Source organism: Schistocerca gregaria, chromosome 5 (assembly GCF_023897955.1).
Source record: "Schistocerca gregaria isolate iqSchGreg1 chromosome 5, iqSchGreg1.2, whole genome shotgun sequence".
NCBI lineage: Eukaryota > Metazoa > Arthropoda > Insecta > Orthoptera > Acrididae > Schistocerca > Schistocerca gregaria.
This window is the reverse complement of record NC_064924.1, coordinates 254,662,387-254,679,106: the sequence shown is the minus strand read 5'-3', so window position 1 is coordinate 254,679,106 and position 16,720 is coordinate 254,662,387. Positions and strand designations below refer to the sequence as shown.

At 38.7% G+C, this 16,720-nt stretch overlaps 1 pseudogene; it reads right to left on the bottom strand.

The window, feature by feature from the left end:
* Positions 1-874: 874 nt before the first annotated feature.
* LOC126273308 (uncharacterized) lies at positions 875-2,739 on the bottom strand (annotated as a pseudogene).
* Between the last annotated feature and the right edge of the window lie 13,981 nt (positions 2,740-16,720).

The window sequence follows — 16,720 nt, the reverse complement described above, 5'->3', positions numbered from 1 at the left end:
TATTCCACACTCTGCAGTTTACTTTCTGAGAAATTCGTTAACTAAATAAATAAACGATATTCCACACACCACCTTGAATCACATAAAAATTTTAAATAAACTTTATTCCACATATTGTCTAAATTGCTTAATCAATATTGCATTTACTGCAATCGACTTCTGTCCAAATGATCGATCAAATTTCTGGGAAGGGGAGGGGATGGGGATTGCTGTAGGGTTTCCCAGAGGGTGAATTTAATCACTTGATTTATTTAATTAATTAGTCAATCAAATCGATATCAAAAGTGCACTTCTATCAGTGAGAGCAGTTCCCAAAGGGATGGGAAGGAGGAGAGGGTATGTATGAGGGAACAATAGGTTAAGAATCTGTCAATCAAAAGGAAGGATTATTCCCAGGAGGTCCTGATCCACTTAGCAAAACAATGGATTAAGGGCATGTCAATAAAAATAGAACAATAGGTTTACCCATGAATAGGTGATTGCCCCTGATATAGGTAACCTGCAATATGGGGAGAGGCCTACATTGCCCTACTACTACTGTGTAACTAAAAGTATCATTTCAAACTTTTGAAGAAAGTTTGTGCTTCTATATATGAAGCTTTACAAGATTTTATTAAACTGAATACAAGATGTTTTATCAGAAGTATCAAATTTAAGATACTTTTTGCCATTTGGTTTTATTTTTTACTATGAAATGCTGCTTAGAAGTTTCACGAGTATGTCAGATGGCTGCTGCAAATCTTTTTCTCGTTGTTGTTTGTTGTGGATATCAGCTGCAAATGAGAATGACCAATATTCTCCATCCATGCTGTTTGAAGACTGGTGAAGTAGTAGCACTTGGAGAAGGTGAAAATACTAGTGACGGAGTTGTGTATTAGGACTGTTTTGCTACCAACTCCAATCATTTCTGTTTAATATAGTTTGAATTTGTTCTTGCCAGATGATAGCATCATAAGGAGGAATCTGCTTTAGCTAGACATTAGTATGTTCAACAAATATATCAAATTCATTTTTAGTATCTACTTTATTATTATTTTGCACTAATTTATTAAATTTATCAATCACTGCACTTATGTTATGCCCCATTTTCCGTTTGCTACTCAGAGGAGCATGATACACAGTTGTTGGTTTTGATGGTTTTTGAGTAAACTCATCAGCAGATTCTGTGTTTTCCACATACATTATTTCTTACTGAGTATAGGCATTTGTGGTAGTAATAGATGTACATGTAGGAAATCCCCTTTCCTCTAGGATTATTTGTTTCTTTTCGTACATTTTGCTTGCCGCTCCTTTGCCCTGCAAGAAATTCTGAAAGACAAAGAAAATTTGTACAGCCCACAGAGCTGTTTTAGAAACTTCTAACAGCAAAAATGTTCTGTGAAAAAGTATACGACAAATCACAGATTACAAAGATGTGTAACAGTTCCTGGACTCGCACAGGTATATAATATTTTAATGTTCATTCATTGTGCATAATCCATTGTTATATATAAACAATTTCAATGTTTCAAAATTGTACAGTATAGGTCGCTTTATTGGTGTGTGCCACAAACTGAAGAGGAATAGAAGGCAGTTCAAAAGGAATACAATTTCCAATGGAAATTCCCAAATGTTGCAATTCTGTAGACAGAGAGCATGTTGTTATATGGAATGCCCATTATAGTTGTTCAGAATATTTTAATTACAAAGTCACAAACAGGACAATTTTTATGGAGTTAATAGACACAAGCTATTGTTTTTGTTTTGTTTTCAATTCTTTCATGTAGGAGCAAATTCATGGGCAAATGTTGCTGCCATTTTTGGAAAATTATCTTTAAATGCAGTGTTGAAGTTTTTGTAACTCGTTAAATCCCCCATGAAATGGAATAAGTGTATCTGATGACACTTTTTCCTTATGATTAAACATTTTAAAATTATTTAGGAGAAATATTAATTTTTCAATAAAATGAAAAATCTTCAACTATCGCTTCTCATGAACTTGTTACAAAGTTGAAAATGCATTCTGAGTTTTGGTTTCTAGATTCAGATTTTTCGAATGGCCTATAGCCACTGCAGTTACTTCCTGTGAACAGAACTGCCAAAACAGAATTAGCATTTCATAGCTTGTTAAGAACGAGTTTGAATGAAGAATATTTACCTGCAGATACTGATACTGAAGATATTAATAACCAGCGGACTATACCAGGTTCTTACAGAACATGGAAGGCCCAAGTGAATGATTTAATTAATTTTCAAGTCGTTTTAGTGAGTTAAAACTAGGCCAGATCATCATCTATTGTGCATGCTGAATATGCAGAATATTTTTGATGAAGATGTGCTGTGTTGGTAGCAACTGGGTATGATACATGATGATAAATAATTATTATTACAAGTTCCTGTAAAGTTACTTAAAAAAAGAGTGTACTTACTAAATTTGATAATGTATCTCTTGTATTTGCAACATTATTCAGAAATGTATCTGTTCTTTTATACTGAAACTGTTTGGACACATATAATTCCTCCATTCCCATTCCACTTCTATTGGAATTTTACACCAACAAACATTCTTTTTTTGTACATAGATCTGATTGTCTTGACTTTGTTTTTTTAATCAGAATTGTTTAAACCAGAAATGTTTACTTCTTTTATTATACATCTCAATGCATTATGCCATGCATCTTTATTTTTATAATTATCCAAAAGATGGTTCCAAAGACAATTGCACTTCTTGTACAGTTCTAAAAATTTGACATCATGCATTTGAACCACTTGTTAGTCTTTTGTAAGACATTCAAAAACACCACATGCAGAATAACACACAAAAAACACTGGTCCTCGATATGAGTTTGAAGCAAACTGACAGGCCAATCGGTCAATCTCGGGTTCACACACATCAGTACCTGGTTTAGCTCAAAAATCAGTCTATACTTGGATGACAAAGTCTGACTCAGTCAAACTTTTCTTGAGCCATTAAAAAGTTGATCAACTGCATTGAAACAATAATTTCTCACTAGGTTTTTCATACAGCTTTTGCTGATCAACTAAAATCAGTCAACTAAGCTTGACTGGTGAGAATGCACCTTTAGTTTCTGGATTATAAGTGAAACATACGCTATAAACATAAGACAAATTAACAGCAACTCTGAGCTCAAAATATTGATCACTACCTGTGGGACAACATTACTTGAAGACTCGAATAGCAGCTCTTTCCAACACTTGAATTGAATTTGACTTGCTATTGGTTCATGTTCTTCTTTTGGATAACTCAAATTAGTTGTTTATAATTAGCAGAACCTAGCAAAGTTTTGCTTGCATTCATTTATGTGCAAGATTCATTTTGAGAGTCTGGCAACATTCTGGTTAACGGAAAAGAACGACATTCATGAAATTAGTTTTCAAAACTATAAGCATCTAAAACTGACCAGATGACAGGCGACACTAGGTGGCATTAACGTAAACCACACCCATTTAAATCAAGAGTGGAAAATAGAATAAATATATAGTTTTCTAGAATAAATGTTACATTAACGGTTGCATTGAAAATATGGAGTACACCATTGGAAGATTTTTAGGAAGTGGCTCATTTAAAGTGCATCTGTTAACAGTTCTCAGAAGATTCTTCAAGGATAATTATTTACTGTAGCTATATACTTCAGTGTCTAGGAATGTTATAGATTATAAGAAATTATCCTCTTTTTATATTCACATCCAGGCAAATTCTGCTCACCAACTGATCAAAATTACTTATTAGTAAGCAAATAAAGACATAATTGACAAGTGATGTAGTATATTTCCTAAACAAATAATACATGTAAATTTTATACTCAAAAAAGGGTGCTTTGTTCTTGCTATCAGCAGAAAAAAAGTTAATCATTCCCAATAATTAGTGTATTTGTAATAGTTGACTCACAATAAGCATATAAATTGTAGAATTCGCAAAGTACATCATAGAATATGGGGCATCTAGAGCATATTCATTTAAGAATGGGATATTCATTAATGCAATTTTTATAATTACCCCAAAGATGGTTGCAAAGACAATCACACATGTTGTATAGTTCTAAAAATGTAATATCATGCATTTGGACCATATTGTAAGATATTAAAAAACACCGCATGCAAAATAACACATAAAAACATTAGTATTCGATATGAGTTGGAAGTAAACTGACAGGCCAATCGGCCAATCTATAGGGTTCACACACATCAGTACCACGCTTAGCTCAAGATGAGTCTTTACTTGGATGATAAAGTTTGACTCAGTCAAACTTTTCTTGGCCCATTAAAAAATCGATCAACTGTATTGAAACAAAAGTTTCTCACTAGGTTTCTCATTCACCTTTTGCTGATCAACTAAAATCAGTCAACTAAACTTGACTAGTGAAAATGCACATTTAGTTTCTGGTTTATAAGTGAAACACCAAGATTCGTCAAATGTTCTCATTCTTTCCAAGAAATTAGGATTTTTTCAGTACAAATATTTTCACGAGCTTCTTTTTGTTTGACTGTCGGAATTTTCAGTATCAGATTTGTATACACTTTTCTCTCATTATGTTGGTAATATTTGTGTTCCACATTCTTTGTCCACTCCTAAAGTTTCAGCACTCGACCAAATACTCAACTGATGGTCTGATCGAGTCAGGTTACCTACTCTTCCGAAATTTTAATCCATTTTTCATGTCGGAGGGCGTCCCATGTGTGAGTCGTCTTTAACGTCTTCCCATTCATCTTGGCTACGTTCGAACCACCTAAAAACTCGTGTACATGAAAAACTTATTACTTTCCAGGAAAAACAAAATTTCTTTGCAGAGACTAGAGACGCCACATTCGAATGATAGGACATCAAGCTGCACTGCTATTGGTCCTTCATCTTTGGTGCATGCGTACTTATTATGTGACAGTCGCCAGACGTCGTAACAGTTGAGCATTCCATGCTTGGCACATGTGCAGGTTAACATTAAAAATTCGTCCCTATGAATCTCTCAGTGCAGTGTTACGTGATATCTGAGTTGATGGTTGGGCCTCATATATTTTAAGATGATTGTCCTCATGCTGCTGCAGAGGAAATTGTCCTTGTAGCAAGATTGGCCTCTGAGTGTGTTGAGGTGAGTTTACTGCAGGCAGCTGCAGATATAATTCCTCTCACAGCAGGTCAAAAATGGTTCAAATGGCTCTGAACTCTATGGGACTTAACATCTGAAGTCATCAATCCCCTAGAACTTAGAACTACTTAAACCTAACTAACCTAAGGATATCACACACACCCATGCCCAAGGCAGGATTCGAACCTGCGACTCAGCGGTCGCGTGGTTCCAGACTGAAGCGCCTAGAACCGCTAGGCCACTACAGCCAGCTCACAGCAGGTCAGGTCAACATGTTGTGGGCCTGTGGTGTGGTTGGTGGTCCACTACCATGATAAACCGACTGCATGACTGACCTCACCTTTCATAGAACGCACATGAACCTTTCTGGATTCTATCCTATAAAACCGGAATTCTAGCGTCTTTGCGCAGCAGGTGAGTTGAATACTGCCTTGGGAGGTGCAGAGCGGTTTTCAGAGCTCGGTTCTGCACCATTTGTAAAGCCATGATGTGTCTTTCAGCGACCTTTTCCGACATCATGGCTGTGTGCCCCAAACACTGGTCTTATTATATTTTCACTACATCTGGACCGCCCCTTCACGCTCAACAGTGCCAGATGACAACGTAGAAAATGAAAATAGTTAAACAGGAATTCTCGTCCAAGCTTTCATAAGGAATCTGCTAGCCATCGAGCAGTAGTTGGGCATCTCCACTATATGTGGTCCCAAAGAAGAATAATGGATGGCGTCCATCTGGCGACAGCTCAGTGTCACAATCATTCCAGATCGATATCCAGCGACATACATCGAAGACTGCACGTTCAATGTTCTCCAGTAAGCACATTTTATCTATGTAGGACTTAGCTTGTGCACTCTACCAGATATCTGTGGCGACACTGCACACTATTTGAACTATTTGAATTTATTCAAATGCCTTTTAGACTTTCTAATGCTGTCCAAACATTTCAAAGTTTCATGGATGATGTCACAAGTGACACAGACTATTGTTGTTTGTATATCGACGACATCCTCTGCATGTCAAACTCAGAGGCAGAAAACTTGTCACACTTACGACAGATCTTCACTAATCTACATGCACATAGCATGTTCATCAACCTGCCAATGTGTATCTTTGGAGCAGCTGAATCACAGTTCCTAGGCTATATTATCAACATACAAGGCATACAACCACCAAATGGAAAAGTGGAAGCATTACATAATTTTCTGCAGCCGAAGACAGTTAAAGGATTACAGCGATTTCTTGGCGTAACCATTTTTAACCCTCAGTTTGTTCACAGTTGTGCCCTCCTAGTTGCGCCACTGAATAAGTTCTTGTATGAGTCAAAGAAGCTAAAGGACAAATTCCAGTCGAATAGTTAGGCCAAATTGGCAAAAACAACCTAAAGACTGCCATCATAGAAGTTCTATTGTTAGTGCACCCAGTTCCGCAGCCACCTCTCGCCCTGATCATCGACAAATCTACCACTGTAAGTGCCACACTGCAATAACAAATACATGAGCCTTTAGCCTTTCTTTAGGTAATAATTATCGGCATCTAAACAGAATTGATCCTTCTATAATCTCGAACTTTAAGCTGCCTATGGTGCTATTAAGAAATTTCGTCACATATGTTGGAGGGGAAGCAGTTCACAAATCACAAACAACTAACAACTGCTTTCCGCCAGCATCATGAAAAAGGGGCACCACATCAGCTGCGACATCTCAATTATTTCGGACATTTCACTACTTATACTGTTCACAGTGAAGGAGAACTGATTGTGCCATGTGACGCTCTTTCTCAGATCAAAGTGATCAATGATCCAGTTGATTTTGAAGCTCTCACTGCAGACCAACAATCAGATAGCGAGCTATAAGATTTGTTTGTGCAATAAACATGTCTACAGCTCCGCCGTATTACAGTGCCACCGTCAACTGCTCTGCTGTATTATGATGTCACCAATAAAAACCAGCGACCATTTGCGACAACTGACTTTCGCCAGCAGTCAATCGGTTCTTTATGTAACATGTCGCAACCTAGAGTACAAGCCACTACTAACATGCTAAAGAAAGCTTTTGTTTGGCCACACATGTACAAAGATTACAAACAGTATCTTCGATTAGTGACCTGTCAATGGCATAAAGTTAGCCGGTACGTCAGATCATTTCTTGGGACGTTTCTTCCCACAAATAACAGATTTAATTATGTCCATCTAGGCCTACTAGGACCTCTCCTGCCATCGGTAGGGTACGCCTACTGACTTACAGCCATCCATCGTTTTACAAGCTGGCCTGAGGCGTTCCCGATCGCCGACATTACCACCGAACCTGTCACGATTGTGTTCTTCTGTGAATCGATCGCCCATTTCGGTGTGCCTCTACGAATTAAAACAGACCAGAGAAGGCAATTAGAGTCGGATCTGTTCAAAGCACTCTCGGTCCTACTGGCTATGAAGCAGATTAGAACAACAGCTTACTATACAGTAGCGAATGGCTTACTTGAACACATGCACCACTTCGATACCACGATTCACAGTAGTGGACAGAAATGTTGCTCCTTGTTCTCCTGGGTCTCTGCACACTGCTGAAAGAAAACTTACAAGCCACGGCTCCAGAACTTGTTTATGGCGGGTAGACAGGACGGTGTTCTTTGCAAACATGGCAGATGACTGCATTGACCCATCAGATTCCATACAAAAGGTGCATCGCAAATACGACAACTAGTGCTGTTCCTCCAAGGGACCAGCAGATCCATAGCCCTATTATTTTTAAAGAGCTATGGGAATGAATTCATGTCTTTGTATAGCATAAGACAGTACTCGAGCCACTGCAGCCAACCTGCAATGGAGCTTATCGTGTGATCAATAGGGAGGACAAGAGATTCAAAGTTGTTGTGATGGGTATGCCAACCACTATCACCATCGACAGGCTCAAACCAGCTTTCCATGCACACTACATTGGTACTGACACACAAATGCTCCAGTTTCTCCACTGCCCACCATGGATCAGCTGCAATGGTCGTCAGAGGCTACCTCTAATGTACTGTCAGGAGTCTGTGCATGACCTGTTGTTACCCAGTCCAGACAACACATCTGATTCAACAGAAAATGTCGTTAATACTAAGGATGGAGTAAACTAAAGGATGGAGTCAAGTAAAATGTTATGTATTCTGTAATGATACACCCAACTGATTGATATTTTTAATGATTATCTTTGGCGCAATGGCTGACTTATGTTTTTTCTTTGTTTTATATACGTTTTATTCTGTTTCTGAATGTATTATTTAATGAAGGTATATGATTTAAGATTCGGATTATATGTTGCATTAAAGTAAATTCAACTAGCCTCGCAACAAGTACATAAGCCACTGTTTTAACTGTTTCAGTCCAGAAATGTTATGGCTTAGGCCTTCCTGAAATCATTTAATTGGCATCTTCAGCCAAGGTGTGCATTTCCTTTTCAGCTATTGCATTTTTCAGTGGTTTGTACACAGTATTTCTTTGATGAGTTATGCCATTTTCACTCAAAAATGTACCTAAATCAGTATTCATAAACTCCAGTGCATTGTCACTTCTTAGAACTTTAATTTTCAGAGCAGTTTCTCTCTGAGCTTTTGCAATAAAATTCCTGATCAAATCTTTAAATTCATTTTTCTGTTTGTAAAGAATATATTGCAATAAATTGAGTAGTCATCTTTCAAAAGCAAAAAGTATCTCACTCTCCCAATCGAACATGTCTCAATAGGTTCACAGATGTGTGCATGAACCTTTTCAAGTGTGACAGTAGCTCTAACAAACTGACAGGGAAAGGCAAACGGTGTTGTTTACCCACCAAACACTGTTTACAAGTGACGAAAGTCAGCAATAAAGCCCATTCCTTTATGTGACAGGAACACTGTCACCTTCATAATGCTCTGATGAACAAGTTTTTATGCCAGACACTCAAGTTTTCAACTCGTTTAGGCAAACTTACCAGACCACTATCAGTACTGACCAATGAAGGCTCACTAGTGACATTAACATCAACCACAGAATGTATGTTATCTGCACACATCAAAGTAACCATTGCCTGTTCCAATTGTGTTCCATTTATAGCAAACAACGTAGGATACATTTTATTGGAACGTTTGGATAATGCGCAACGTTCACTTTTACTGTTCAAAAATTCACATAGTTCCTTATTTGTCACTAAACACACAACTTTGTCCATCAAACAGACTGAAAATAGATTGAACTTCAGTGCAGGCACGAAAAGCAATAAACTTAGTAGTTTTGATAAATTTAATCCTATTCAATGCGTACATTTCCACAGTAGCGTACCCAATCATATTAAGAAGTTTACCATCACCCTCAGTTTCTTAAGCAAATCTCTTGTATTGCACATATGATCTCTAGCACCTGCATGAGTGAATCAATAATTTTCTGGGTCAACTCGTTGACTTATACATATAAGGCCATTTGCATCCTGAGGCTTTTTGCTTTCCTTGGATTTCAACAATGTGCAATCTGACTTCAAATTACCTGCTTTCTTACAATTATTGGAGATTATCTCTTCGCTTTATTTTTAAAATCCTTTTCAAAATGCCCCCCTTACCACAGGCGTAAGAGGTAATTTTTTGCTGCCTGCTCACACTGACCAAAGCTGCCTCCATCTGATCAGACTCATTTGCTTCTCTTCCTCATTGAGCAAACTTGAAATTGACTCATTAAGTTTTCTTCTCAAAGAGAACAGACTCCCATGCTGAATTGCAATGTTCATCTCTCTCTGGCAATGGCAAAAACACTCTGATTATTTTCATTTTCTCTTAAATTGGTTCACCTGCTTGCTTCAATTTACTATTGATGTTTCCATTTTCAACACAACTTTAACCACTAAGCGATCACCAAACTGGAGCGAGAAAAACTTTTGCTGAAGTGGGTGAATGCTTACTATGGACTCTTTCTCATATGTGGTCTTCACCTACATGCCAGTTAACGTTATACACGAAAGTAAGCAAGTGAGTGGTGCTACCTCCACCCATGTCACAATATGTTCTTGTGCTTTTGAGTCCTTTTCCAGCCACAATTTTTTCTCAGCTGCTTTCTCTTTCAGTGGCTTAATAGGTATGCCTCTGACAATAATTAAAAGGTCTTTTCCTCTGAAGATCCACACTGCCCAGTTGTCCTCTCCAGCCAACTTCAATCACTGATGCTTAGACTGCTCCATTGCACAACACTAACACTAGCCAGTAATGTCAAATTTGCTGTTGCTCGTGATACCTCGAAAAACTGTGCCATCACACTGAAAAACAGACTCATGCACTTGACCCACAAACTGTTATCAGGTGCAGTAAATGAAGCTCGATAATAAGTCTGTTTGGGCAGAATTTATTTAAATATGTAATAGGACAGTCTAACATGACAGTCGATTTTGTTATTTCTAGCGATAGCAGCGCCCAGAGCGGCCAGCAAGCAACACTTCTGAATACAGTATCGTTTGAGTGCGATTATTAATGTTTACTTTGGTTTGTGACATCGTTTTTACAATATGAAGCGTAGGTTATGCCATAAAAATCGACAATAACTAAAAAATTACACCATACTTTTTATTAATTACTTTCGTAGCACCCTGGGAGATAGAAAGTGGTGAATTTCAGGACATTTACTATTCTCTTCTATCATACAAATATTTACTGAATAATGCCGTTTTCCTTCAACAACAAAAAAATTACTAATATATACCACAAGACCTGACATTTTACAGAAAGACATCATATATCTATCCAATAAAGCAGAGTTTTGTTCGCTGTACCTTCGGCCAAACCAGTGACAGTGGAACGTAGGAAACCGAAATGGAATGTAATATCTACACTATTTGACGTATCAAATAAACTACTACAAATGTAGCTTAAGGGAAAATCTTACTGGCGTGATACTAAATAGTCAAAAGCAATGAAACTGTTTCTCAACAAAAGAGAAACAAATTCAAGACTTATTGCTAAATCTGAGCCACAAACGGCAAGAATCTTCGACATATTCTCTTTTGGAGCAAGTGTAACTACGTTTACATAAATACTCTAGTATTAGAAATTCGCATGAAGCGTAAGAAAGCCCAAACCACTGGACTCCATAAAAAAAATTTTAAGTGGCAAGGAAAGTGTCTATGGTAGTAACAAGAAACTATAATAGAAATACATGCTTCTCATGCATGAAATGTGTTTATATTTTCTTCCTTTCAGAAGAGTAAGCTGCAAATACAGATGTATTCGAAAGTATTTCTTCATGAACGACTTGTAGCTTATATCACTGAAGCGGTGTGGTTTGGCTGTTTCTATATGTATTTCACGATACTTCGTGTTTCTTGGTAATTAAGTAAAGTATAGAACGCAAAAATATAATAACTATTCCGTTAATTAAGTAGAAAATAATTAGAAACAAACTTTATCCATACAGTGCTTGTGAGTGTCCACTTCCTCATCGCTTGGAGTGCCAGTGTCGCTCCAATTGTCAAACAGTAACAACTTTCGCGCCAGTGAACGTCGTGACTGTATTCATTAGACTGTAGTAATAGCATACACTCTATGCGGACGACAGTAAAGCATAAAGAGGATAAACAAAAAAACAAAAGCGTCTGAAAAATGGATGTTAATACAAACCAAAGAAAAACAGTGTTGCAGCCTTAAAACAGCGTTAATATTGTATTACTAACAGTCTGCTGGGCAGGAATGGCGCAAAGAGGAATCATTTCGCCACTCATATTCTCCCTATATAACACCCACATTCCACCTGTCAACAGACCAACAGAAAACCGGACGATATTGGATAGCGGTGCTCTGTAATCTCTACCATAACAACACAAAGACAAACGAACGACTACCTAAAAGGGCCCCACATTGATGAACACATGGTGAACTAAGCCCAACCCTATGAAGACTCAGATAGTCCTATTCAAAGACCGAAATTTAAGTCAAAATAAAAATAAAATATAATCAACATAAGATCTAATGCCTTGTGCATCCCAGTCACTCTGAACGACTCAGCAAAGTATTCAGGAGTACATCGCGACAAATACTTCAAGTCAAAGGTGCACTTTCTCCACATTCTAGGAAAAAACCACAAAGAAAATTCCTAATCAGACTGATTCATGTACGATTCATCGTTGCTCAGATGCCACAGCCATTCACACCTATAAGATGTTCATCAGACCAATCACGGAATGTGCCTGTGCACTATTAGCTGGACTACCCTTCCCAATGGTAACCAAACTGTTCTCAGCTGAACGACGACTTATCCAAAGTGTTCTCAGACTTGACTTTAGAACACTCTCAGACATTTTCTACGGATCAGCAGGGATCGCCCCACTTCAAACATGCCTCATAAAACAGAGAACAGGCTATGACCAGCAGATTCTCGCCAACAGAGAAAACATGAAAAACATCTTAACATTTTGTCCCACAATAAACAACAAACCCAGTTTTAAATACATCTAACCCTCCCCCACCACATCATTATATAAAACACCCTCGACATACACCCCGACTTCAGGACACAAGAAACTGAAACACCAGTAGGAAGTATTACCACCGCAGGCCATGTACTAGAGGGGCCAGAATAAGAGCCAGGTTCAAATGAGGATAAAGAAGTAGATGTAGACGCTGAAAACTAACAACTGCGACAACATTGATCACACAACAACGCAGCATAGTCCCACATTCTCACAATAACAAACTACCCACTAACACATGTAACATCATCAATGTCCCCTTACAGTCGCCCTCTGACCATCACAAAGACAGAAACATTTGTAACTATCAACTACAATCCCATAAGATAAAAATGTTTAACCTGGCTCAATGAAACGTTGCACAGATCCAAAACGATTCCAGTACCAGTAGTTAAGTTACCAAAAACGGCAAGCTAATGAAATACCTTGCTTCGTGTATCAAGAATTACAATGTTAATAGTTATTAAGGCATAAAAATACTGAAAAATCAAACCAACCAGTTTGTGTTAGTAAATTAATTGTCAACCTCGTTTTAGTTACAAGGGAAACTCCCCATCGCATATGCCTCTGTGTTAGTGGTAAAATGGTCCACTGAGTAGCCCGTCAAAAAGTGAACACAAATCAAGTATGAAAACTAGACAGGTTGTATTGAACTGTGAAAAAAGGAGCAAAATAGAAACAATGAACGATCCAAGCTTAAGATGTGCAACATCGAGCGAATCGCATGGACTACAGCGTCGTTGTTGAGTAGTCATGGTGTCGGACTCGGACTGCCAAATGCAATATCCGTGTTCAAACCTATCTCATGTTCCTTTTTTTCTCACAAATTCATGAACTCTCCATCCATTTATTAACATATCTGTTCTCCTTCTGTAGTCTTTGCAATTGTCATAATATACATCGGTTACAGAAAGAAGTCATGTCATAAGAATATGTTACTGACACAAGTAAATATGATGAAGAGCGACATCTACATCTACATCTACATCCGTACTCCGCAAGCCACCTGACGGTGTGTGGCGGAGGGTACCCTGAGTACCTCTATCGGTTCTCCCTTCTATTCCAGTCTCGTATTGTACGTGGAAAGAAGGATTGTCGGTATGCTTCTGTGTGGGCTCTAATCTCTCTGATTTTATCCTCATGGTCTCTTCGCGAGATATACGTAGGAGGGAGCAATATACTGCTTGACTCTTCGGTGAAGGTATGTTCTCGAAACTTCAACAAAAGCCCGTACCGAGCTACTGAGCGTCTCTCCTGCAGAGTCTTCCACTGGAGTTTATCTATCATCTCCGTAACGCTTTCGCAATTACTAAATGATCCTGTAACGAAGCGCGCTGCTCTCCGTTGGATCTTCTCTATCTCTTCTATCAACCCTACCTGGTGCGGATCCCACACTGCTGAGCAGTATTCAAGCATTGGGCGAACAAGCGTACTGTAACCTACTTCCTTTGTTGTCGGATTGCATTTCCTTAGGATTCTTCCAATGAATCTCAGTCTGGCATCTGCTTTACCGACGATCAACTTTATATGATCATTCCATTTTAAATCACTCCTAATGCGTACTCCCAGATAATTTATGGAATTAACTGCTTCCAGTTGCTGACCTGCTATTTTGTAGCTAAATGATAAGGGACCTATCTTTCTATGTATTCGCATCACATTACACTTCGCTACATTGAGATTCAATTGCCATTCCGTGCACCATGCGTCAATTCGCTGCAGATCCTCCTGCATTTCAGTACAATTTTCCATTGTTGCAACCTCTCGATACACCACAGCATCATCTGCAAAAAGCCTCAGTGAACTTCCGATGTCATCCACCAGGTCATTTATGTATATTGTGAATAGCAACGGTCCTATGACACTCCCCTGCGGCACACCTGAAATCACTCTTACTTCGGAAGACTTCTCTCCATTGAGAATGACGTGCTGCGTTCTGTTATCTAGGAACTCCTCAATCCAATCACACAATTGATCTGATAGTCCGTATGCTCTTACTTTGTTCATTAAACGACTATGGGGAACTGTGTCAAACGCCTTGCGGAAGTCAAGAAACACGGCATCTACCTGTGAACCCGTGTCTAAGGCCCTCTGAGTCTCGTGGACGAATAGCGCGAGCTGGGTTTCACACGATCGTCTTTTTCGAAACCTATGCTGATTCCTACAGAGTAGATTTCTAGTCTCCAGAAAAGACATTATACTCGAACATAATACGTGTTCCAAAATTCTACAACTGATCGACGTTAGAGATATAGGTCTATAGTTCTGCACATCTGTTCGACGTCCCTTCTTGAGAACGGGGATGACCTGTGCCCTTTTCCAATCCTTTGGAACGCTTCGCTCTTCTAGAGACCTACGGTACACCGCTGCAAGAAGGGGGGCAAGTTCCTTCGCGTACTCTGTGTAAAATCGAACTGGTATCCCATCAGGACCAGCGGCCTTTCCTCTTTTGAGCGATTTTAATTGTTTCTCTATCCCTCTGTCGTCTACTTCGATATCTACCATTTTGTCAACTGTGCGACAATCTAGAGAAGGAAGCACAGTGCAGTCTTCCTCTGTGAAACAGCTTTGGAAGAAGACATTTAGTAATTCGGCCTTTAGTCTGTCATCCTCTGTTTCAGTACCATTTTGGTCACAGAGTGTCTGGACATTTTGTTTTGATCCACCTACCGCTTTGACATAGGACCAAAATTTCTTAGGATTTTCTGCCAAGTCAGTACATAGAACGTTACTTTCGAATTCATTGAAAGCCTCTCGCATAGCCCTCCTCACACTACATTTCGCTTCGCGTAATTTTTGTTTGTCTGCAAGGCTTTGGCTATGTTTATGTCTGCTGTGAAGTTCCCTTTGCTTCCGCAGCAGTTTTCTAACTCGCTTGTTGTACCACGGTGGCTCTTTTCCATCTCTTACGATCTTGCTTGGCACATACTCATCTAACGCATATTGTACCATGGTTTTGAACTTTGTCCACTGATCCTCAACACTATCTGCACTTGAGACAAAACTTTTGTGTTGAGCCGTCAGGTACTCTGTAATCTGCTTTTTGTCACTTTTGCTAAACAGAAAAATCTTCCTACCTTTTTTGATATTTCTATTTACGGCTGAAATCATCGACGCAGTAACCGCTTTATGATCGCTGATTCCCTGTTCTGCATTAACTGATTCAAATGCGAGATGCCATATAGACCTCTCACAAAAAAGGAATACGAGTGTGAACTGTGTCACAATAAAGGAATTCAAGAATCAAAATTTCCAAAACGGAACACAAGAGTCATAACATGTAGTACTTGTGCAGAACAAGTAGGAAGTACGTAGTCAGGAGGTCCCTTCGTTACACCTCGCTTTTGCACACGGACATCACACCACAACACAGATAAAAATTTGAATACAGCGAACAGAAACGTCAGAGATAGGATCGGGAGTTCATAACATGGTGAAAAAAAATTAAGCACGAGCGAGGTTTTAATGTGGATCCCCCCTTGCACAATCAGACACCATAACCACACAACCACGACGCCCTCACTAATCACTTTCAGCCAATGTTGCACATCTTGAACTTGGACTGTTCACTGTTTCAATTCGCTTGCTTTTCTGTAGTTCAGTACACCTTCTTCCTGATTTAATGATTGATCTGTGTTCAGTTTTTGTCAGGCTATCCACAGGGCCATATCACCACTAAACGTGAGAGACATGCGATTGGGAGTTTTCCTTGTTAGTAGTAATTAAGATGAGAAAAATGACGGCGTAAATTAGAAAAATACACTAGGCACCACCATTAAATAATTTGTAAATTTTAAACTTAGCTCAAGTTCTAATTGTAAGAATAGATGTAAGTTAGCACTTTAAAAAAATATTGACAAAAGAGATTAAAGAGAAAAATAAAAATGCAAAGCGCAAAACGATGGTCCACTAGAGCATAAACTCTCAATTTCCCGCCCAGCTTCTTCAGAATGGAAAAAAAGGTTCATCCTAGACCGACAGATGCTGGGCAAGCTGTAGATTGAAGCTATGTCGTGTGGACACAGAAGATCTGCAGCGACTTGTTTCATGCACAGATACACTGATGTCCAAAATTAAAGCACCAAACCATTATTTCTCCGTCCTGTGTCTAATTCACGATATAATCATACAAATCATACAAACTGTCAACCAGATGTACGTACCATCTTGTTTTAAATGGAA